The sequence below is a fragment of the Geotrypetes seraphini genome, chromosome 2 (assembly GCF_902459505.1).
Source record: "Geotrypetes seraphini chromosome 2, aGeoSer1.1, whole genome shotgun sequence".
Lineage (NCBI taxonomy): Eukaryota > Metazoa > Chordata > Amphibia > Gymnophiona > Dermophiidae > Geotrypetes > Geotrypetes seraphini.
Window position 1 is genome coordinate 281,423,023 of NC_047085.1, and position 23,436 is coordinate 281,446,458.

Below are 23,436 nucleotides of genomic sequence, written 5' to 3' on the forward strand. Positions count from 1 at the left end.
CAAAAAATTTTAAAAAACAAGTCCCACCCCTTATTTCTCCACCTGCCACACTCCCTCCCCCTCCTACCCTTACCCCTCCTTGGAAAAAAAATTAAAAAAACAAGTCCCACCCCTTCTTCCTCCCCCTAGCACACTCCCTCCCCCTCCTGCCCTTACCCCTCTTTGAAAAAAAACAAAAATTAAAAAAAACAAGTTACACCTCTTCTTCTTCCCCCTGCCTCACTCCCTCCCCCTCCTGCCCTTACCCCTCTTTGGAAAATAAAATTTTAAAAAACAAGTTCCACCCCTTCTTACTCCCCCTGCCACACTCTCTCCTCTCCTGCCTTTACCCCTCTTTGGAAAAAAATTTTTTTTTAAACAAATCCCACTCCTTCTTCCTCCTCCTGCCACTCTCCCTCCCCCTCCTGGGAAAAAAACAAAAAAAATTTATAAAAACAAGTCCCACCCCTTCTTCCTCCACCTGCCACACTCCCTCCCCCTCCTGCCCTTACCCCTCTTTGGAAAAAAAATTTTAAAAAACAAGTCTCACCCCTTCTTCCTCCCCCTGCCACACTCTCTCCCCCTCCTCCCCTTACCCCTCCTTGGTAATTTTTTTTTTTTAAAAACAAGTCTCACCCCTTCTTCCTCCCCCTGCCACACTCCCTCCCCCTCCTGCCCTTACCCATCCTTGGAAAAAAGAAATTTTTTTTTAAAAAAACAAGTCCCACCCCTTCTTCCTCCCCCTGCCTCACTCCCTCCTCCTGCCCTTACCCCTCCTTGGAAAAAAATTTTTAAAAAACAAGTCCCACCCCTTCTTACTCCCCCTGCCAAACTCTCTCCCCCCTCCTCGGAAAAAAATAAAAAAATTTTAAAAAACAAGACCCACCCCTTCTTCCTCCCCCTGTCATACTCATTCCCTCTCCTGTCCTTACCCCTCCTAGGAAAAAACAAAAAATATTTAAAAAACAAGTCCCACCCCTTCTTACTCCCCCTGCCACACTCCCTCCCCTTTCTACCCTTACATTTCCTTGGAAAAAAAACAAAAATTTATTAAAAAAACAAGTCCCACCCCTTCTTACTCCCCCTGCCTCACTCCCTCCCCCTTCTGCCCTTACCCCTCCTTGGAAAAAAACAAAATTTATTTATAAAAACAAGTCCCATCCCTTCTTCCTCTCCCTGCTATACTCAATCCCCCTCCTGCCCTTACCCCTCCTTGGAAAAAAAATAAAAAACAAGTCCCACCTCTTCTTCCTCCCCCTGCCACACTCCCTCACCATCCTGCACTTAACCCTCCTTGGAAAAAAAATTTAAAAAACAAGTCCCACCCCTTCTTCCTGCCTCTGCCACACTCCCTCCCCCTCCTGCCCTTGTCTCTCGGAAAAAAAAATGTAAATACAAGTCCTACCACTTCTTTCTCCCCTTGCCACACTCCCTCCCCCTCCTGCCCTTATCCTTCCGTGGAAAAAAACAAAAAATTTAAAAAAACAAGCCCCACCCCTTCTTCCTCCCCCTGCCACACTCCCTCCCCCTCCTGCCCTTACACCTCCTTGGAAAAAAAAATTAAAAAAACAAGTCCCACCCCTTCTTCCTCCCCCTGCCACACTCCCTCCCCCTCCTGCCGTTACCCCTCCATGAAAAAAAACCAATAATTTAAAAAAAAGTTACACCTCTTCTTCCTCCCCCTGCCACATTCCCTCCCCCTCCTGCCCTTACCTCTCTTGGAAAAAACAAAAATTAAAAAAAAAAAAGTTACACCTCTTCTTCCTCCCCCTGCCACATTCCCTCCCCCTCCTGCCCTTACCTCCCTTGGAAAAAACAAAAATTAAAAAAACAAGTTACACCACTTCTTCTTCCCCCTGCCACATTCCCTCCCCCTCCTGCCCTTACCTCTCTTGGAAAAAACAAAAATTAAAAAAAACAAGTCCCACCCCTTCTTACTCCCCCTGCCACACTCCCCTCCTCCTCCTGGGAAAAAAACAAAAAAATTTAAAAAACAAGTTCCACCCCTTCTTCCTCCCTCTGCCACACTCCCTCCCCCTCCTGCCCTTGTCCCTCGGAAAAAATTTTTAAAAAAATTGTCCCACCCCTTCTTACTCCCCCTGCCAAACTCTCTCCCCCTCCTTGGAAAAAAATAAAAAAAAATTTAAAAAACAAGTCCCACCCCTTCTTCCTCCCCCTGTCATACTCACTCCCCCTCCTGCCCTTACCCCTCCTAGGAAAAAACAAAAAATATTTAAAAAACAAGTCCCACCCCTTCTTACTCCCCCTGCCACACTCCCTCCCCTTTCTACCCTTACATTTCCTTGGAAAAAAACAAAAATTTATTTAAAAAAACAAGTCCCACCCCTTCTTACTCCCCCTGCCTCACTCCCTCCCCTCCTGCCCTTACCCCTCCTTGGAAAAAAAATTTTAAAAAAACAAATCCAACCCCTTCTTCCTCCCCCTGCCACACTCCCTCCCCCTTCTGCCCTTACTCCTCCTTGGAAAAAAACAAAAATTTATTTATAAAAACAAGTCCCATCCCTTCTTCCTCTCCCTGCCATACTCAATCCCCCTCCTGCCCTTACCCCTCCTTGGAAAAAAAAAATAAAAAAACAAGTCCCACCCCTTCTTCCTCCCCCTGCCACACTCCCTCACCCTCCTGCACTTACCCCTCCTTGGAAAAAAAATTTAAAAAACAAGTCCCACCCCTTCTTCCTGCCTCTGCCACACTCCCTCCCCCTCCTGCCCTTGTCTCTCCGAAAAAAAAATGTAAAAACAAGTCCCACCACTTCTTTCTCCCCCTGCCACACTCCCTCCCCCTCCTGCCCTTATCCTTCCGTGGAAAAAAAACAAAAAATTTAAAAAAACAAGCCCCACCCCTTCTTCCTCCCCCTGCCACACTCCCTCCCCCTCTTGCCCTTACACCTCCTTGAAAAAAAATTAAAAAAACAAGTCCCACCCCTTCTTCCTCCCCCTGCCACACTCCCTCCCCCTCCTGCCCTTACCCCTCCATGAAAAAAAAACAATAATTAAAAAAACAAGTTACACCTCTTCTTCCTCACCCTGCCACATTCCCTCCCCCTCCTGCCCTTACCTCTCTTGGAAAAAACAAAAATTAAAAAAAACAAGTTACACCCCTTCTTCCTCCCCCTGCCACACTCTCCCCCCTCCTGCCCTTATCCCTCTTAGGAAAAAACAAAAAAATTTAAAAAACAAGTCCCACCCCTTCTTACTCCCCCTGCCACACTCCCTCCTCCTCCTGGGAAAAAAACAAAAAAATTTAAAAAACAAGTTCCACCCCTTCTTCCTCCCTCTGCCACACTCCCTCCCCCTCCTGCCCTTGTCCCTCGGAAAAATTTTTTAAAAACAAGTCCCACCCCTTCTTCCTCCCCCTGCCACACTCCCTCCCCCTCCTGCCCTTACCCCTCCTTGGAAAAAAAAATTAAAAAAACAAGTCCCACCCCTTCTTCCTCCCCCTGCCATACTCCCTTCCCCTCCTGCCCTTACCCCTCCTTGAAAAAAAAAACAAAAATTGAAAAAAACAAGTTACACCTCTTCTTCCTCCCCCTGCCTCACTCCCTTCCCCTCCTGCCCTTACCCCTTCTTGGAAAATTTTTTTAAAAAAACATGTCCCACCCCTTCCTCCCCCTGCCACACTCCCTCCCCCTCCTGCCTAACCCCTCTTTGGAAAATTTTTTTTTAAAAAAACAAGTCCCACCCCTTCTTCCTCCCCCTGTCTCACTTCCTCCCCCTCCTGCCCTTACACCTGCTAGGAAAAAACAAAAAAAATTAAAAAACAAGTTCCACCCCTTCTTCCTCCACCTGCCACACTCCCTCCCCCTCCTGCCCTTACCCCTCTTTGGAAAAAAATTTTTAAAAAACAAGTCCCACCCCTTCTTCCTCCCTCTGCCACACTCCCTCCCCCTCCTTCCCTTATCCCTACTTGGAAAAAAACAAAAAATTTAAAAAACAAGTCCCACCCTTTCTTCCTCCCCCTGCCACACTCCCTCCCCCTTCTGCCCTTACCCCTCCTTGGAAAAAACAAAAATGTATTTAAAAAAACAAGTCCCATCCCTTCTTACTCCCCCTGCCTCACTCCCTCCCCTCCTGCCCTTACCCCTCCTTGGAAAAAAATTTTTAAAAAAAACAAGTCACACCCCTTCTTCCTCCCCCTGCCACACTCCCTCCCCCTTCTGCTCTTACCCCTCCTTGGAAAAAAACAAAAGTTTATTTAAAAAAACAAGTCCCACCCCTTCTTACTCCCCTGCCTCACTCCTTCCCCTCCTGCCCTTACCCCTCCTTGGAAAAAAAAATTTAAAAAAACAAGTCCCACCCCTTCTTCCTCCATCTGCCACACTCATTGCCCCTCCTGCCCTTATCCCTCGGAAAAAAAATTTTAAAACAAGTCCCATCCCTTCTTCCTCCCCTGCCACACTCCCTCCCCCTCCTGCCCTTACCCCTCATGGAAAAAAAAATTAAAAAAACAAGTTCCACCCCTTCTTCCTCCCCCTGCAACACTCTCTCCCCCTCCTACCCTTACCCCTCCATGAAAAAAAACAAAAATTAAAAAAAACAAGTAACACTTCTTCCTCCCCCTGTCACATTCCCTCCACCTCCTGCCTTTACCCCTCCTTGGAAAAAACAAAATTTTTTTAAAAAAAACAAGTCCCACCCCTTCTTACTCCCCCTGCCTCACTCCCTCCCCTCCTGCCCTTAACCCTCCTTGGAAAAAATATTTTTTTTAAAAACAAGTCCCACCCCTTCTTCCTCCCCTGCCACACTCCCTCCACCTCCTGCCCTTAGCCCTCCTTGGAAAAAAAAATTTAAAAAAACAAGTCCCACCCCTTCTTCCTCCCTCTGCCACACTCCCTCCCCCTCCTGCCCTTATCCTTCGGAAAAAAATTTAAAAAACAAGTCCCATCCCTTCTTCCTCTCCCTGCCACACTCCCTCCCCCTCCTGCCCTTACCCCTACTTGGAAAAAAAATTTAAAAAACAAGTCCTAGCTCTTCTTCCACCCCCTGCCACACTCCCTCCCCCTCCTGCCCCTACCCCTCCTTGGAAAAAAAAACAAAATTTTTTTTAAAAAAACAAGTCCCACCCCTTCTTACTCCCCCTGCCACACTCCCTCCCCCTCCTGGGAAAAAAACAAAAAAATTAAAAAAAAACAAGTCCCACCCCTTCTTCCTCCCTCTGCCACACTCCCTCCCCCTCCTGCCCTTGTCCCTCGGAAAAAAATTTTTTAAAACAAGTTCCACCCCTTCTTCCTCCCCCTGCCACACTCCCTCCTCCTCCTGCCCTTACCCCTCCTTGGAAAAAAATTAAAAAATTTAAAAAACAAGTCCCACCCCTTCTTCCTCCCCCTGCAACACTCCCTCCCCCTCCTGCCCTTACCCCTCCTTGGAAAAAAAACAATTTTTTTTTAAAAAAAACAAGTCCCACCCCTTCTTCCTCCCCCTGTCACACTTCCTCCCCCTCCTGCCCTTACCCCTCCTTGGAAAAAACAAAAAATTTTAAAAACACCAAGTTCCACCCCTTCTTCCTCCCTCTACCACACTCCCTCCCCCTCCTGCCCTTACCCCTCCTTGTAAAAAAAAATTCAAAAAACAAATCCCACCCCTTCTTCCACCCCCTGCCACACTCTCTCCCCCTCCTGCCCTTACCCCTCCTTGAAAATTTTTTTTTTTAAAAAACCAATCCCACCCCTTCTTCCTCTCCCTGCCACACTCCCTCCTCCTCCTGCCCTTACCCCTCCTTGGAAAATAACAAATTTTTTAAAAAAAAAAAACAAGTCCCACCCCTTCTTCCTCCCCCTGTCACACTTCCTCCCCCTCCTGCCCTTACCCCTCCTTGGAAAAAACAAAAAATTTTAAAAAAACAAGTTCCACCCCTTCTTCCTCCCTCTACCACACTCCCTCCCCCTCCTGCCCTTACCCCTCCTTGGAAAAAAAAATTCAAAAAACAAATCCCACCCCTTCTTCCTCCCCCTGCCACACTCCCTCCCCCTCCTGCCCTTACTCAAGTGCCTTAATCATACAACTTGACCTGAGCAGCGCTTTTGACCTGGTAGACCACACCATTCTCCTTGAATGCCTGGCTCACATCGGCATCTCAGACCAGGTCCTTAACTGGTTTCAGGGGTTCCTAAGAAATAGATCCTACAAAGTATGCAAGAACAACTCTTTCTCTTACAGCTGGGACAACACCTGCGGGGTCCCGCAGGGCTCCCCCTTATCCCCCACCCTATTCAACATCTACCTGGCCTCCCTAGGCAACCTTCTTCATAACCTCAAGCTCAAATTCTTCATTTATGCAGACGACATCACAATATCCATCCCACTCACCAACTTTTCACATGAAATACTCGACCACACTACAAACATTCTCAACCAGATCGAACTCTGGATGCTAGCATTCAGACTGAAACTAAACCCCGATAAATCTAAATTCTTCCTAGCCACCCCCAATGACAAAATCAAAGAAACTACAATTCAACTGAAAGGAATGACCTTCCCCCTCGAACCAACCTTAAAAATCCTGGGAGTCACGTTGGACAAAAATCTTTCCTTAGAAAATCACACCGACCTCGTCATCAGGAAAAGCTTCTCTGCACTTTGGAAACTTCGCACTATAAAAAAATACTTCAATGACACTTCCTTCCGCCTTCTTGTACAATCCTCCATCCTCAGCATTTTAGATTATTGCAACATCATATACCTTAACGCCACGAAGAAAACAACCAGGAGACTAAAAATAATCCAGAATACCGCCGTGCGCCTCATCTTTGGCCTAAAGAAATGGGAACACGTCACCCCATTCTACCACCAACTCCACTGGCTGCCTTTCGAGTCTAGAGTCCTTTACAAATTCGCATGCTTCTGTTACAGGGCTGTAAATGGTTCCTCACCAAGTTACATCAACCCTCACTTCAACCTCTACCGCACCAACAAGAAATCCCGTCGTATTCAGCTGTTCGCCTTCCCCTCACCCAAACTTTGTCACTTCAAAAGATTCCTTGACAGAACTTTCGCCTTCCAAGCAGCCAAGCTGAACCCATGGCTAGCACAAATGATACTAGAGGCCCCCACTTACCTCGGGTTCAGAAAATCACTTAAAACTTACCTATTCAGCAAACAAGACCCGAATTGTTCCCCCCCCTGACAATATCTCCCCCCCTCCCCAATCCGGCCCCCTTATGAGGCCTTCCCCCCTTTTTTCCCCACTTTCCTCATCCTCTGTCTAGTTCAAATAAAGCTGATAAATAATTGAAATTCTGTTACTCTGTAATTCTAATAACAAATCTGTAATTCTGACAAATAATTGTAAATCTGCCTGTCTATGCAGACCCTAATATAACTCGATGTAAACCGCCTTGAACTCGCATGGGTATGGCGGTATATAAGAATAAACTATTATTATTATTATTATTACCCCTCCTTGAAAAATTTTTTTTAAAAAAAACCTGTCCCACCCCTTCTTCCTCTCCCTGCCACACTCCCTCCTCCTCCTGCCCTTACCCCTCCTTGGAAAAAAACAAAAAAATTAAAAAAAACAATTCCTACCCCTTCTTCCTCCCCCTGCCACACTCCCTCCCCCTCCTGCCCTTACCCCTCCTTGGAAAAAAATTAAAAAAACAAGTCCCACCACTTCTTTCTCCCCCTGTCACACTCCCTCCCCTCCTGCCCTTACCCCTCCTTGGAAAAAAACAAAAAAATTTAAAATAACAAGTCCCACCCCTTCTTCCTCCCCCTGCCACACTCCCTCCCCTCTTCATCCACCCCCTCCACACTCCCACCCCCTCCACATCCATTCCCCACTTACCAACCCCTTCTCACCTAAAGCCACTGGTCTCCAGCATGAGGAATCGCCTGCCTCCTACCATCTCATGGGATCTTCAATCCTACCTGTGAGTCTCTCTCTCTCTCTCTCCCAGTCCCAGACTGTTGTTTCTTATCCCTCACAACAGTGTTTTCTTTCCCCTCCAGCCTCTTGTGTTGCTGCTGCAATGAATACTACATGAACAATCTGGTCTCCTGCTTGAGGACTTGCCTGCCTCCTACCGTCTCATGGGATCTTCAATCCTCCTGTGAGTCTGTCTCTCTCTCTTTCTCTCTCTCTCTCCCAGTCCCAGACTGTTGCTTCCTATCCCTCACAACAGAGTTTTCTTTCCCCTCCAGCCTCCTTTGTTGCAGCAGCTGTGACTACAACTTCACAATTCAGGTCTCCAGCATCATGACTCGCCTGCTTTCTAGCGTCTCATGGGATCTTCAATCCTCCTGTGAGTTTCTCTCTCTCTCCCGGTCCCTGACTGTTGTTTCTTATCCCTCACAACAGTGTTTTCTTTCCTTTCGAGCCTCCTGTGTTGCTGCTGCAATGACTACTACCTGAAATATCTGGTCTCCTGCTTGAGGACTCGCCTGCCTCCTACCTTCAATCCTCCTGTGAATCTCTCTCTCTCTCTCTTTCTCTCAGTCCCAGACTATTGTTTCTTATCCCTCACAGCAGTGTTTTCTTTCCCCTCCAGCCTCCTGTGTTGCTGCTGCAATGACTACTACCTGAACAATCTGGTTTCCAGCATCATGACTCGCCTGCCTCTTACCATCTCATGGGATCTTCAATCCTCCTGTGAGTGTCTCTCTCTCTCTCTCCCAGTCCCAGACTGTTGCTTCCTATCCCTGACAACAGTGTTTTGTTTCCCCTCCAGCCTCCTGTGTTGCAGCAGCTGTAACTACAACTTCACAATTCAGGTCTCCAGCATCATGTCTCCTGTGAGTGTCTCTCTCTCTCCCGGTTCCAGACTGTTGTTTGTTATCCCTCACAACAGTGTTTTCTTTCCCCTCCTGCCTCCTGTGTTGCTGCAGCATTGATGCCGCCACTAACTAGTTCCATGAACAATCAAGTCTCCAGCATGAGGACTTTCCTGCATCCCACCGTCTCAGCTCCCACGTCTGGACTTGGCTTGCCAGCTCTCCTTCGATGATCAGAAAAATGTGACATCATATCTATGATACTTTTAAAAAAACATTTTAATATACAGTTTATTGAAAATAAGGCACAACTGCGTACAGGATAAATGCAAACCTTATCAAACATAAGTGTTAATTTACATGGCTGTGTCATGCCCAGAGACAGCAGCACAGCACAGAACTAGGTAAAATTTGTAAAGCTACAAGATTGACGGCTTATCTTGTTTAGAGAGCTTTTTATTAGAGTAGAACACTTATTGTTCTTAATCATTTAAGTATAAATTAGATGAAATGTATAGAGGTGATATGTTAACATCTTTCTTTTCGTGCCCACACAATGTGATTGCTGTTTAAGGTGTACACCTGGCGTAATTTTAGTCACCCATATCCCTGTATGCCTCTTGTAAGGAGTTGTGCATCTAGTTTGCTTTAAATCCCAGAACTACTTACCATTAATAAAACAGGGAACCTGGTCTCCTGAAGTAATAGCATGAGAATAATCTTTTTCAGGAGGTATAAAATCCCTCTCCACAAATGCCCTCGTTCATCTCCTCATGCTGCTACGCTCACTGATCCTCTGCCCAGGTCTGTAACAGCAGAGGATATTCAGATAGTGGTGCAAATATTGAATATGGTTGTGGGAGCATACTACACTTGTTTCAGGAGGTGGCAGGGATACTCATGTACATGACTGGATAGTTGTTATGTAATCATCTTTCCTTTCATAACCTAGCAATGTGATTGCTGTATTACCATTAATAAAACAGATAAACAGGTCTCCTGAAGTAATAGCATGAGAATAATCTTCTTCAGGAGGTATAAAATCCCACTCCCCAAATGCACTCCAATATCACCAATAATGAAAAGGTTCAAAGACCTCACAGTGGAGCGTGGTATGTGTTCCCACTCCTATATTTTTTATTGTGTAAATGTAATAGGTACTTACTGAGCAAGGGGTCAAAGCACTGGCAGTGAACATTTCCATTTCCCTGTCCTTTTCTACAATATTCCTGTGCTTGCCCTTGCAGTCATAATATCTCTGTTGACTAATAACTTTTTTTTTGCATTAACAGTTCTTCATTCAATACATATATTTGAGACACTACATGCATTTATCTTTTTCTTTCTTCAGATGACAGTGAGGTTTGGAAACAGTACTTTCTCATTGAATGAGAAGTACTCTGTTAAACAAAATACTTCCGTGCAACAAACATGCATATATATAAACCGCGCATGTATTTAATAAGTACTTACTGAGCGCAGTGTCAAGGCACTAGCATTGAACAGGTGCGTGAGTTTTCTCCACGCCCTGTCCATTTCTCCAATATTCCGCCATTTCCCCTTGATGGGGAACAGCAGCTTTGCATTTAGAGAAACAAAACAGCAGCTTATATTTTAACTATGTAATTGTCTTTTCAATTTCCAACTGCTTATAATGTTCTTTGTCATTGCAAATATATTAGCATCCACCTCCTCTCGCACACTAACCTCTGTTTCAACCCTACCTCCCCATACAAAGCCCCACCTGGTGTCCTACCTGTTCTACCCCCCTCTGCCGCTCCACCCGAGATTGTTGGACCAACCCCTCACCACCAACCACCCCTGTTGCAGCGACCACTATTGTGGCTCACACTGCACACACACACTGACTGAATGAGAGCTAAAGAGTGAAAGCACTGGCATTGAACAGGCACTGGAGTTTCCTCCACTCCCTGTCCATTTCTCCAATGTTCCTGTACTTGCCCTTGCAGTCATAATATCTCTGTTGACTAATAATTTTTTTAAGCATTAACAGTTCTTCATATACTTCTGACACTACATGCATTTATTTCTTCAGATGACAGTGAGGATGGGGAACAATACTTTCTCATTGAACGAGAAGTATTCAATTAAATGGAGTACTTCTCTCTCGGAGAAGTTGGGCTTCCGCCCACGAAATCCTTGGTAGGAAGCCATCTTCTCTGTGAATCTGTGACAGTGAGGATGGGGAACAATACTTTCTCATTGAACGTGAAGTACTCTGATAAACAAAATACTTCTCTTTCAACAGCCTATATTTTGTCTATGTAATTTTCTTTTCAATTTCCAAATGCTTATAATGCTCTTTGTCATTGCAGATATATTGTCATCCCCCTCTTCTCGCACCCTATCCCATGTGTCAAAATCCCCCCTCCCCATTCAAAGCCCACCTGGTGTCCCCCTATTCTACCGCCGCTCCACCTGAGATTGTTGGACCAACCCCTCACCACCAACCACCCCTGTTGCAGCGACCACTATTGTGGCTCACGCTGCACACACACACTGACTGAATGAGAGCTAAAGAGTGAAAGCACTGGCATTGAACAGGCACTGGAGTTTCCTCCACTCCCTGTCCATTTCTCCAATGTTCCAGTGTTTGCCCTTGATGGTGAACAATACTTTCTCAGAGAACAAAAAGTACTCTATATGTGTATGTTGTTATTATATTTATGTATGTATCTATGTATATAATCTTTTACATCCTCTAGTTCAAACGCTGAAGCTAAAGCTCAAGGCTTAACTATTTTATACCTAAAGCATACAGAATACTTTTCTTTCTGTGAATTTAGGCTTTCGCCCTCATCAGCTGCCTCTATTTTGACCATGTAATTGCCTTTTCAATTTCAAACTCCTTATAATGCTCTTTATCATTCAATGTTATTATTCACTGTTCACGTCATGTTTACTTGTGTTCATTAATACTTACATTGCATTTAACTTTGCCCTGGGGGAACCTATTTTGTCCATTCTGTATATTCACTGTATTATGCTTTGTTAAATAACACAGTTAACCAGGAATAAATACATTATAATACAACTACTGAGTCCAGAATTTATTTTATTTTAACCTCAAAAACTACAATGAGTTTTACTATAGGTTTAATCAATAGTAAAGAATATTTATATTTGTATATTTTTGATTGAATGCTAAAGGAAAGGGTTGGTGGGAAGGGAATAAATTTATTTATTTGATGTTATACTAGAAATAAATTCAAGTGATGTATTTACTTTATAAATGTTTTATTCTTTGTACACTTGTTGTAAGATTAAAAAATGAATAAATAATTTTTAAAAAACTACAATGAGATAATGAACTTATAATGACTTATGACTGAGGATGCCATTCAACAAATTACTTATAATTATCTTTTAACATACTGACACAGTTTGAAAATGAATAAAGATTAAAAAAAAAAAGAGAATGAACTTCATAAACACTTTAAACATATATTCTGTCATATAAAGATTATTAAGCAAATGTAATTAGCCATTATCTTAAACAACATTTTGAGAATTCATGGAACAAATATATCCTGCAAGACAAACACAACTAAATGATTACAGGTGCTAAACTTAGAAATAATGAAACTTCGAATAATGAAAATAACATAACTTACTGGTTACATTAGCATTTGACCATGAACTGGGAGACAAGACGGATGGATCAGATTAGCTTGGATCAGAGGAATAGACACTGCAGGCATCAGACTAGGGGCATCAGAACAAAATATGGAAAGCACAATATGTCTTCCAACCATTTGACTATGAACCCATTGAAAACACTGCACAACAATTTTTTGGTTAAGTCTTGATTCCTGAAAAGTTTTTGGTGATTATGACAGGTACCAACTTGGTATGCTCAAATATGGTTTTGGTTTTACTGCATCACGTAAGAACTATGAGAAATAGACATTTTTATGTTTACTGACAATAAAATATATAGTCAAGTTTACGTTTCGCACAAGCGACTAAATGAAACAGAATTAAAAGTGTTTTGCTCCCGAGTTTCTTTTATATTCAGTGTCTGGTGCATCACGTTGTAGCATCCAACAATAGTCGGCAAGCATTGACGGATTCCAATTGCCCTGGTATCGTTTCTCCATCGTAGCTATGTCTTGATGAAACCTTTCACCGTGCTCGTCACTCACAGCACCGAGATTTGCGGGGAAGAAGTCCAAGTGTGAATGGAGGAAATGAATCTTGAGTGACATATTGCACTTCATTCTCTTGTATGCTTTGAGAAGTTTGTCTACCAGCTGAATGTAGTTTGGGGCTCTGTAATTGCCCAGAAAATTGTCAACAACGTCTTTCAAGGCTTTCCAGCCAATTTTTTCCGGCCCAACTAACAGATCTTCAAATCGCTTGTCACTCATAACATGTCTGATCTGGGGGCCAACAAAAATACCCTCTTTGATCTTGGCATCAGTTATTCTTAGGAACATCTGTCTTAAATAACGAAAACCTTCCCCTTCCTTGTTCATTGCTTTCACAAAATTCTTCATGAGTCCCAGTTTAATGTGAAGAGGAGGCAAAAATATCTTTGTCGGGTCAACAAGCGATTCATGTGCTACATTTTTCTGTCCTGGAACTAACTTTTTATGGAGTGGCCAGTTCTTTCTAGAATAGTGCGACTCTCTGTCTCGGCTGTCCCATTCGCAGATGAAACAGCAGTACTTTGTATAGCCAAGCTGCAGTCCTAGTAACAGAGCAACGACTTTGAGGTCTCCACAGATATTCCAGTTATACCTGGTATACTGGACATACTTTAGTAACATTTCCATATTCTCATATGTTTCTTTCATATGTGCTGCATAGCCAACAGGTACTGAAGGATAAACGTTGCCATTGTGCAACAGAACAGCTTTCAGGCTTAACATTGACGAATCAATGAAAAGACGCCACTCTTCCGGGTTGTGATCACAACCAAAGACCGAGAACAATCCTTCAATGTCACAACAGAAACAGAGACTGTCGACTTGTGCAAAAAATTTGGTTATATCATGATGCCGGTCTCGAAACACAGAAATTTTCGTACCTGGTGATAGCAAACACCATTCCTGCAGTCTCGAACCTAGCAGCTCAGCTTTTGCTTTTGACAGACCCAAATCTCTGACCAAATCGTTCAATTCGGACTGTGTTATCAGATGTGGATCGCCTGATGAGGATGGTTCAAAATCCGGGTCAATGTCACTGTTAGAACCCTGCACTGCAGTTTCTTCATCTGGTTCGTCTAAGGTCCAATCCTCTGGTGGTTTCGGAACTGGAAGACTGTCATCATGTGGCATGGGTCTCATTGCTGAAGGCAGATTAGGATATTCAATTGACTTCTTGTTTTTGGCAGAGAAACCAGACACATTAGTCAAACAGAAATAACAGTCCGTCACATGGTCTTTCTGTTCTCGCCATATCATCGGAACAGCAAATGGCATCGTCTTTCGAGTACCTCTGAGCCAGGCTCTCAGACTAACAGCACATGTCGCACAGCAAATGTGAGGCGCCCATTGCTTGTCTTGATCACCTATTTTGCAGCCAAAATACAGATGATAGGCTTTCTTTACAAGGGCAGTCATCGAACGTCTCTGAGGCGTAAGTGTATATTCCCCACAGATATAGCAGAATGTGTCGCGGCTGTTACGACACCGACGAGACATATTGCCCGACACCAAAACGTCTATAGCATCAAGCTTACTTACTGTTATATTGCTACAGCTACTATACTACTATACTTTACTATACTGATACTATATACACACACGGACTATCTATATTAACCAAATGAGCAGGATCGGTGTATGGAAGCCACCATTATAGCATGGTGAGACAGCGCAAGCTCGTTCAGACCTGCCCAGACATGCCCAGGATGTCATCTTCCATAAAACAGCTTCCAACCTGGCTAGATTTTATGCATGGACATACCCAGGCGGCACAAACCGTTGTTGATAAGACATTTATGGGAGAAAAAATTGTTTGCATCCAAATATAAGAAAAAATCACGACAAAATTGAAGATTTCTCTGAAATGGTACGTGATGGGTAATTTTTGATGTAATATTCATGATCAGCACCCAAAATTCTATAAGAAACACCCAGCAGTGTTCAGGAAGCAAAAACTTTGTTGTGCAGTGAAACACCCACTATGCCCATTTACCTTACACTATAACAGGTCTCAAAGTCCCCAATGAATATGAGATCTAGGTGCATGCACTGCTTTCAATAAATGTCTGGTAACAAGACAGAAGCACCTGGGTCAAACACGCGCTGATACTGTGGTGTGCAAATGCATTTTCTATCACTATAATAATTTAATTATTAAATCATAACAACTATAAGCTCACTTGCCGGCGCTCAGATGTCTCTCGCTCAGATGTCTCTAGCTCAGATGTCTTGCACTCACTTGCCGGTGCTCAGATGTTTCGCGCTCAGATGTCTTGTGCTCAGATGTCTCTCGCTCAGATGTCTTGCGCTCACTTGCCGGCGCTCAGATGTCTTGCGCTCAGTTGCACCGCTCGTGCTTTTTACTGAAAATGATTTGCGCGGAATTGTCTTGTGCTCAGTTGTCTTGCACTCACTTGTCTTGCGCCCGTTTGTCTGCACGCTGTTGTCTTGCACGCATTTGACTATGAACTGCCATGAAGGCACACCTTGAGAAAAAAGAAACCCCAGGGTGCTCAGAATGTGGCCTCATGGGAGGACACCCAGGCTTCCTACACAGGTACTCCAGACCAAGGTCCAACAGGCGATAGCCCAATGCATCTCTCACAAACAGGGAAACAAGGGCCAATGGGCCCAGCTAAAGCCAAAGGAGTCACCCCTTATCTTACTACAGGAAAATGAATGTATACCCTCATCAAAAACCCTGGCCACTTTTTTCAACAACAAAATCCTAGTAAGAGCGACCATACCCTCACCCACACCCAACTTCACATTCCAAATCAGATCCCTCGAAAAAGAACCCAGAGTAGACATGATCTGGAACCACTTCGAACCTCCTGATTGGCACCAATTTTTCACCCTGTTCAATAAATATACTAAATCAAATTGCCTCCTAGACGTATGTCCCTCCAATACCCTGAAAACAGCCACACCAGATTTCAAGAAGGACCTATTCAATTGGATAACAACCACTCTCACGGAAGGAACATTTCACGAGGAAATGAGACATATACTAATCACACCCATCCCAAAAGATCAAAAAATCTCTCTAGCTTTGAAAACCAACTACAGACCCATAGCGAGCATCCCCGTATTTACCAAGATTCTTGAAGGATTGGTCAACGTGGAACTAGGAAACTATCTAGACAAATTCAGCATACTAAACGAACACCAATCAGGATTCAGGAAAGGCTTTAGCAATGAGACAGACCTAGCCTCGATCCTAAATCACCTATACGGCCTATTCAGCAAAGGAACAAGTGCTCTAATTCTACAACTAGACTTCAGCAGTGCTTTTGATCTAGTTGACCACGAAATAATGATACACTGCCTAGATGCAATAGGAATCATGGGAAAAGCAAGGAACTGGATACAGGGCTTCCTAACAAAGAGATCATATCGAGTGGTTAGTAGTGGGATATATTCAAACTCCTGGAGAAACCCCTCGGGAGTGCCACAGGGTTTACCACTCTCACCCACACTGTTCAACATTTACATATCATCCCTAGGGCACTTACTGCAACAACTAAACTTGAACTACTACATATATGCAGATGACATTTCCATTTTAATCCCAGTGAACAGCATTACAAACGAAACATCAAAATACATTTCTCATATTATGACCGAAATAGAACATTGGACAATCAACTTCAAACTGAAACTTAACACAGAAATAACAAAAATCTTCCTTGCAAGCCCAACGGATAAAATTACCAACACAACACTACACATAAAAGACCACGATTACCCGATTACTAATACAATAAAAATACTGGGAGTCACATTGGACACACACCTAACAATGGTTGAACACACAAACATAGTGGTAAAAAAATGTTTCCTGATATGGAAATTAAAGACCTTCAAAAAATACTTTGACCCATTATCGTTCAGATTACTAGTGCAATCACTAGTGCTTTTTACTCTGGACTATTGCAACGTTTAAATGGATATACCCAAAAAAAGTTAGGAAACTTAGAATTATTCAGAACACAGCGGTCCACTTGATATTTGGATTAAAAAAGAGCGACCATGTCACCCCCCTACTACAAACTACTGGCTGTCAGTCGAGGCACGAATAATTTTCAAGTTCTCCTGCATATGTTTCAAGCTAGTTTGGGAACTAACTCCTACGTACTTGCAATCTCACTTCGTATTCAGCCCTATAAGACAAACCAGAAACTGCTATCTTTTTGCATACCCAAGCATTACTAATTGTAAATACAAAACCTTTCTGAATAGAACTTTCGCGTACCAAGTAGAGAATGACACGGTGACAAAATTCATCACCGTTCCCGCGGATAATCGCGGGAAATAATCCCATGTCATTTTCTAGTGTCTATTTCAGCCTCAGTCCTTCTACACCAGCATTCTTCAAAGCAAAGCTTGCGGGTCAATGGTTGTGGCCATTCATACTCTGATTCTTCCTTCTCTCCTTAAAGAATGACATGAAGATTGTTTACCACGGTTATCCGCGGGGACGGGAACGGTGATGAATTTTGTCACCGTGTCATTCTCTAGTACCAAGCAAACAAACAACAACATTGACTAGACCACTACATTAATAAAACTAGACTCACCTACAATGCTTTTAGAAAACTAATAAAAACTGCCTTATTCGCTAAATATATCACCTAAACAGAATCTTCACCGAACACTTTTTTCTTTTCTCGTCTTCCCAATATACCCCCTCTGAAATCCTAATCAAACTGTATCTCGTAATTTCGGGACCTTTCACCTAATATGTTCCCTCTGAAAATTCTTAACAAACTGTATATTGTAATTTATGCTGTATTTTTGTAATTTTCGCTGTATATTGTAATTTTCGCTGTATAGTTTGTAATTCGCGACCTCTCTCAAACAGGTCCTCTCGGAAATTTCTTAGCAAACTGTATATTTTATTTTTTCGCTTTCTTAAAGTTTCTGTACTCTGTATTTCCTCTGACTATCTGCATATTGTAACTCGCTGAATGTCCAGCTCTCTTGACTGTAAACCGCCTAGAAGTCACAAGATTGTGGCGGTATAGAAGAATAAAGTTATTATTATTATTATTATTATTAAGTTTATCCAAGAAAATGCGAGCTTCATCCGCGTCCTGCAGGATAAACGACTTGCTATCCTTCCAAACTCGCAGCTTAACAGGAAAAGTAAGGGCGAATTTAATACCTGTGGAGTGCAGTGCCGAACAGAAAGGTGTCATCAGCTTGCGCTGCGCCGCCACTCTGATGCAGTAATCATTGAAGAGGAATACCTTCACTCTGTTGTATTCCAGGTGCCCCTTCTTATGAATGGCGCAGAATCTGCTCCATTTTCATGTGTAGCTTTGCCAGACAGACAATCTTGGTTCTTCTCCAGGATTTTCTTCCGTGAACACAGAACAGAAGTATTTGTTTAGAAGGTTTGCATTTTCCTCATCACTCTCCACATATTGGTTCTTAGCATCTTTTAGTTTCGCAATTCCTTTTTTCATCTTCCTCCTTTCACTGATATATCAGAAAAAATGTTTGTCTCCCTTTTTTTTACATTTTTAGCCATTTGCTCTTCCACCTGCGCTTTTGCCAGATGTATCTCTCTCTTGGCTTCTTTCAGTTTCACCTAGTAGTTCTTTCTGTACTCCTCTTCTTGGTATTTTTTTATATTTCAGGAACGTCATCTCTTTTGCCTCTATTTTCTCTGCCATTAGTTTGGAGAATCATATCAGTTTCCTTTTTCTCTTGTTTTTCTTTATTTTCTTTACATAAAGGTCCATAGCCATTTTGATTGCTTGTTTCAACTTAGACCAGTTTTTCCACTTCTCTTATGTTCTCCCATCCTAACAGCTCTTTCTTCATTAAAGTCTATAGGTTTGAAATCTAGGACTTTAAATTTTGTGTGGCCACCCTCCACTTTAGCTATTATATAAAACAAATCGTTCAATGATCGCTGCTTCTCAGGTGGGCATCCACTTGAACATTTGAGATACGCTCTCCATTTGTGAGGACCAGATCCAATATTGCTTTTTCTCTCGTAGGTTCCATCACCATTTGTCTAAGCAGAGCCTCTTGAAAGACATCCACAATCTCCCTACTTCTTTCCAATTTTGCAGATGGTACTTTCCAGTCCACATCGAGCTGACTGGGTGGGGGTGGGGGTTCCCCACATTGGTCGGATGTGGATGTGGAGGGAGGTTCTGGGGATGGGCTGGGCAGTCCGGCAGGGGTTCAGGGGGGTAGCTGGCAAGAGGGATTGAGCATCCCTCCTGTTGGTGAAGATCCCACCACTTCAGAAGAGGTGTCAGCAGGAGGGACTGGGCATCCCTCCTGCCGGCAAAGATCGCGCCACATTGGGGGCAGGGGTGGTGGCAGGAGAGATTGGGCATCTCTCCTGCCATGATCATTACGGGTGCAGGGGGATGGGTTGCCTGGGCCACTGAGATGATCACAAAAGCCGCGATCAACTCAGCGGCCCGCTCCGGAACTTATGCCTGTTTTAATGTCGTCCAAGTCAAAATGTATAAGTTCCATCTGGCAATCAGTCAAAGTTTTTTGGTTATGGGAGGAAGTGACATCATCGGGAGTGATGGTAGCTTGATTTAGTTGCTCCTCCAGACCGCGCTATAATTTAAGCTTTTATTTGCAGTAAGGGGAAGGTAATTTCACCTGCTTCACTTGTATTGAAGGAAGAACCTGCCGGGTATTGATGATGATTAAGAAGGGGCGAGCAGACTTAAAGACTTATGCCTAACAGCTACTGGAGACTTCTGAGACCTATTAGGTTGGCGAGCAGCAGCTCAACTCGGGTGATCGCATAATGAGTTTGGAGCCTTCTATCTCGGCATCTGACAATCGCCCGGCTACATGTGGGGAAATGCATTCCTGGATGGCTGATTTGAAATCAACTATGCTCTCAATTCAGAGCTCCCTTCAATCGCAGGTGACTAAGATTAGACAATCAGTGCAGGAAATGGGGGCTCGTTTACACGAGTTCGAGGAACGTGTGATAGACCATGACACGGATCTTGAGGCCCTTCAAGCTCGATGTACCGCCTTGAATGCAGTCAAGAAGATTTTCAGCTTTGTTTGGAAGATCGTAGTCGATGGAACAATGTTCGGGCACGTGGAGTACCGGAGTCATTGTCTGCTATGGAGCTCCAGGCTCACTTTATGGATATCTGCACATGGTTTCTACGAGAGGCTGACCCTGGGGCCACAATGCCGGTGCTGGACTTTGAGCGGGTTCATGGAGCCCTGGGCCCTCAGGTGGGTGATCGCCCGCGGGATGTGGTGGCTTGTTTTTCCCACTACCCTATTAAACCCAAGTACTTCAAGCTGCTCGGAAATTGGGGCATATTACTTGGGAAAATTCTAAAGTGGAGTTATTTGCAGATTTATCGGCGATATCTTTAAGGAAACGTCGGGACTTTCAGGAGGTCACACAATGTTTACAGTCACATGATATTAGATATCGGTGGCTTTTCCCCTTTGGACTCTCATTCCAGGTAGCTTCTCAGCTACATAAAGTTATGACTGTGGAGGAAGCTATTGCGCTTTTGTGAGAAGCTCAGCTTTTCTCAGCCCAGGAGGAACCGGCTATGTCGTCTGGACCCGTAGCTGGAAATGGATCCCTACTAATAGCAAGCAACTGCAGAGGCGATCTGGTCTGTAGCAGGGCTCTGCTTCTGGACTTAAATGATATTCTTTGCGGATCTGATAACTTGCTGAGTGACTTTGGTTTTTCTAGTCTTGCTTGTTCTTCTTGATTTCTTTTAGGCATATTATTGGGTTGTTCCCTATCTGTTATTGAAGCCTCCTTTACTTATTTTCTGGATAGCGTGATTTGGGGGTTGGTGGATTGTTCTTTTTCTTTTTTTATTGGTTCCCGCACTTTCTCTCATAGCCCAAATTATTGAGGGTCAGTAGTTTGTTAGGGGGGAGGGGGGTTGCGGAGGTTGGGGGGAAGGAGGGGATTAGGATAGGTTGGAGAGGGGTCATTAATTGCTGTAGGTATGAGATGTTGATTGCGCTGGTTTCTGATGGGTTATCTGGTGAGAGTGTTGGTGTGTGTGTGCTTGAGGGATATCTGAATGACATCTAGCAGTCTTTGCTTTTTTACTTTGAATGTAAGAGGTCTGAATGTGCCCCGAAAGAGACAATTGCTTTTTAAGGAGGCTGATAGGTTGAAGGCTGGAGTGGGTTTCTTTCAAGAGACCCATCTTAAGCCGCACTATGAGTCGCTTTTGAAGCATTCTCATTATCCTCATATTTACTTTGCCTCGAATCAGGATGGTTCCAAAAAACATGGTGTGGGGCTTTTATTTGCTAAATATCTTGACCCGCAGGTTAAGCACATGGTATGTGATCCACAGGGTCGTTATTTAATCTTGAAAGTAGAGCTTCAGCAGGTACTCTATACTTTATGCTCCAAATTCTGAGCAAAAAGCTTTTTTGGAATCTCTGGATCTCGTGCTGTGTGGGGTGGTAAAGGGCCATTTGATCATAGGGGGATTTTAATTTGACATATGATAGATACAGAGTTGGACAATTCAGCCAAGTCGATTCATTATGGTAAATCTGATAGAAAACAATTGCACTCTTTTTTCATGACATGGGCTTTGCTTGACTCTTGGAGGCATTTTCATCCATCCACCAAAGACTACACTTATTTCTCTGAATTGCATAATTCGTATTCCTGTATAGATTTTTGGGGTGTTGATAAGGTTTTATTTTCCCAGATATCTGATACTTCTATAGATTTGCATGTCTGGTCAGACCAAGCCTCGGTGCATTTTGTTTTATGCTCTCATTTGGCTCCTTTTGGATGGCGGTTTTGGAGGTTTTGCGACAGTCTGCTGATGGATCCAGTGATAATGTCAAGAATTGAAGTATGCCTTAGAGAATATATTCAGTTTAACTTGAGTGATGAGATCTCTCCTTTGATTTTTTGGGAAGATATGAAGGCTATCTTACGTGGCAATATTATCTCTATTGGGACGCATAGACGGCGTGAATGGGGGCGGAAGCTTTTTTAGAACAAGCATATAAAAGTTCTCCTTCCGCCTCTTTATTGACTCGTTTGTACAAAGTGCGCAGAGACCTCCAGGTGATGCAGTTAGATGAGTTATCAGAGCAGTTACAATCTGTTCAACAGAAACATTTTGAGCAGTGTAATCGCTGGCACATATGTTGAAGGCAAGGAAGATGAGAAATGTAATTACTATGATACATGCCGCAGATGGATCCGCCTGCTATACCCCGGAACATATAGCTCGTGCATTCCTTACCTTTTATCAAAATCTTTATATACCAGAGCATATAGGCCCCGATTCTGTAAAGTGCGCCTAACTTTAGGCGTGCTTTAGAAGTACGATTTAAGTGGATAATGAGTGATTTAAGAGTCTTAACAAACGTTAATTGAAACTCAGAGTTAGGCATCAGATAGGCGTTCTTAGAACAAAAATGCGAGATAGACGCATGTTTAGGGAAAAGTCGCGTCTAAGTTTGTAGACATGGGCGTTACCTGGACGTGGTTAAGGATAGGCACCACATAGATGCTAGTTAGGCAGCAGACCGCTTCTAAACATCGTGGAAAATGTTGACGAAGGAAAAGCTGGTCTAAAGTGTGTTTTTTTGCTTCATTTCAATGCAGTTTCAGCTTTCGTAGCCGGTGATTTCCTATAGACGCAAATTAGGCGTGCTTTCTGCTTCCGCAATGATATTTCCTATAGTCCATTCGAATATGTTTTTTTTTCTTTCTCATCCTAATAGATTTAATAAGCCACCATATCAAAAGAGCACATCAATATAAACATATTGCATGGAAAACATAGTACTTTTCTGCCCAAACAGTAATATGATTTACTCATTACACCACCTGCTTAAAAAGAACCCCCTTTTTTCTCAACAAACAGTGCTGCAATCAGCTCTTTCTTGAGAGCAAAGAAAAAACATGAAAAACATCATTATTGCACACATTACTTCATTTCTTAGTGCTTAAAAAGAGTAAAATTAGATACAGACCTTAACATGCATTTTCCCTCATTGCAAAATGGAGCTCTTAAGCTTCACAAAGCTAACCTCATTGTGAGATCATCAAGCTGCACCTTCAAGGTAGTATACCACAATTAAAAGATGTGCTGGGTGTTGAACTCACAACTTCTCTATGACCAGCACAGGATTTTAACCCATAGAGCTACATCAGCTTCTACTCAGGTGGATCTCACTGCCCTTTCATATCATAGTTGACTGACCTGCCTAAAAAAAGAAGGAAGAGACTTAGAAATCTAATGGGCTGGTTTGACCCATAACTTTTAGAGATAAAGAGGGAATTAAGAAAATTAGAAAGGAAATGGTTAAAATTAGGAACTGTAGAGCTTAGAGAGGTCTGGCACCATAAACTGAAAAGCTATAAAAACTTATCCAAGGAAAAGAAGAAAATCTTTTAGGCCCACAAAATTGGTAATATATACAAAAATAGCAGTAAGCTTTTTAAATTAGTTAATGACTTGTACGATATCCAATCCTATACAAATCCGGTAGAAGAATCTACAGTGACAGCAGACAATCTGGCTGATTTCTATAA

General features: G+C 43.2%; 1 long non-coding RNA gene across 4 annotated transcripts in view; it reads left to right on the forward strand.

Annotated features, from left to right (window-relative positions):
- The window catches only part of LOC117355885, a 122,677-nt gene extending 114,094 nt beyond the window's left edge, over nucleotides 1-8,583 (forward strand). Inside the window, exons 1-3 of one of the 4 annotated variants that reach the window (XR_004538472.1) lie at nucleotides 7,744-7,865; nucleotides 7,945-8,045; nucleotides 8,484-8,583. This is a non-coding gene — a long non-coding RNA (uncharacterized LOC117355885). Of the gene's footprint in view, nucleotides 1-7,743; nucleotides 7,866-7,944; nucleotides 8,046-8,312; nucleotides 8,347-8,483 lie in introns of those variants that run through there. The other 3 variants (XR_004538473.1, XR_004538470.1, XR_004538471.1) reach the window with 3 other exon arrangements.
- Nucleotides 8,584-23,436: the final 14,853 nt, after the last annotated feature.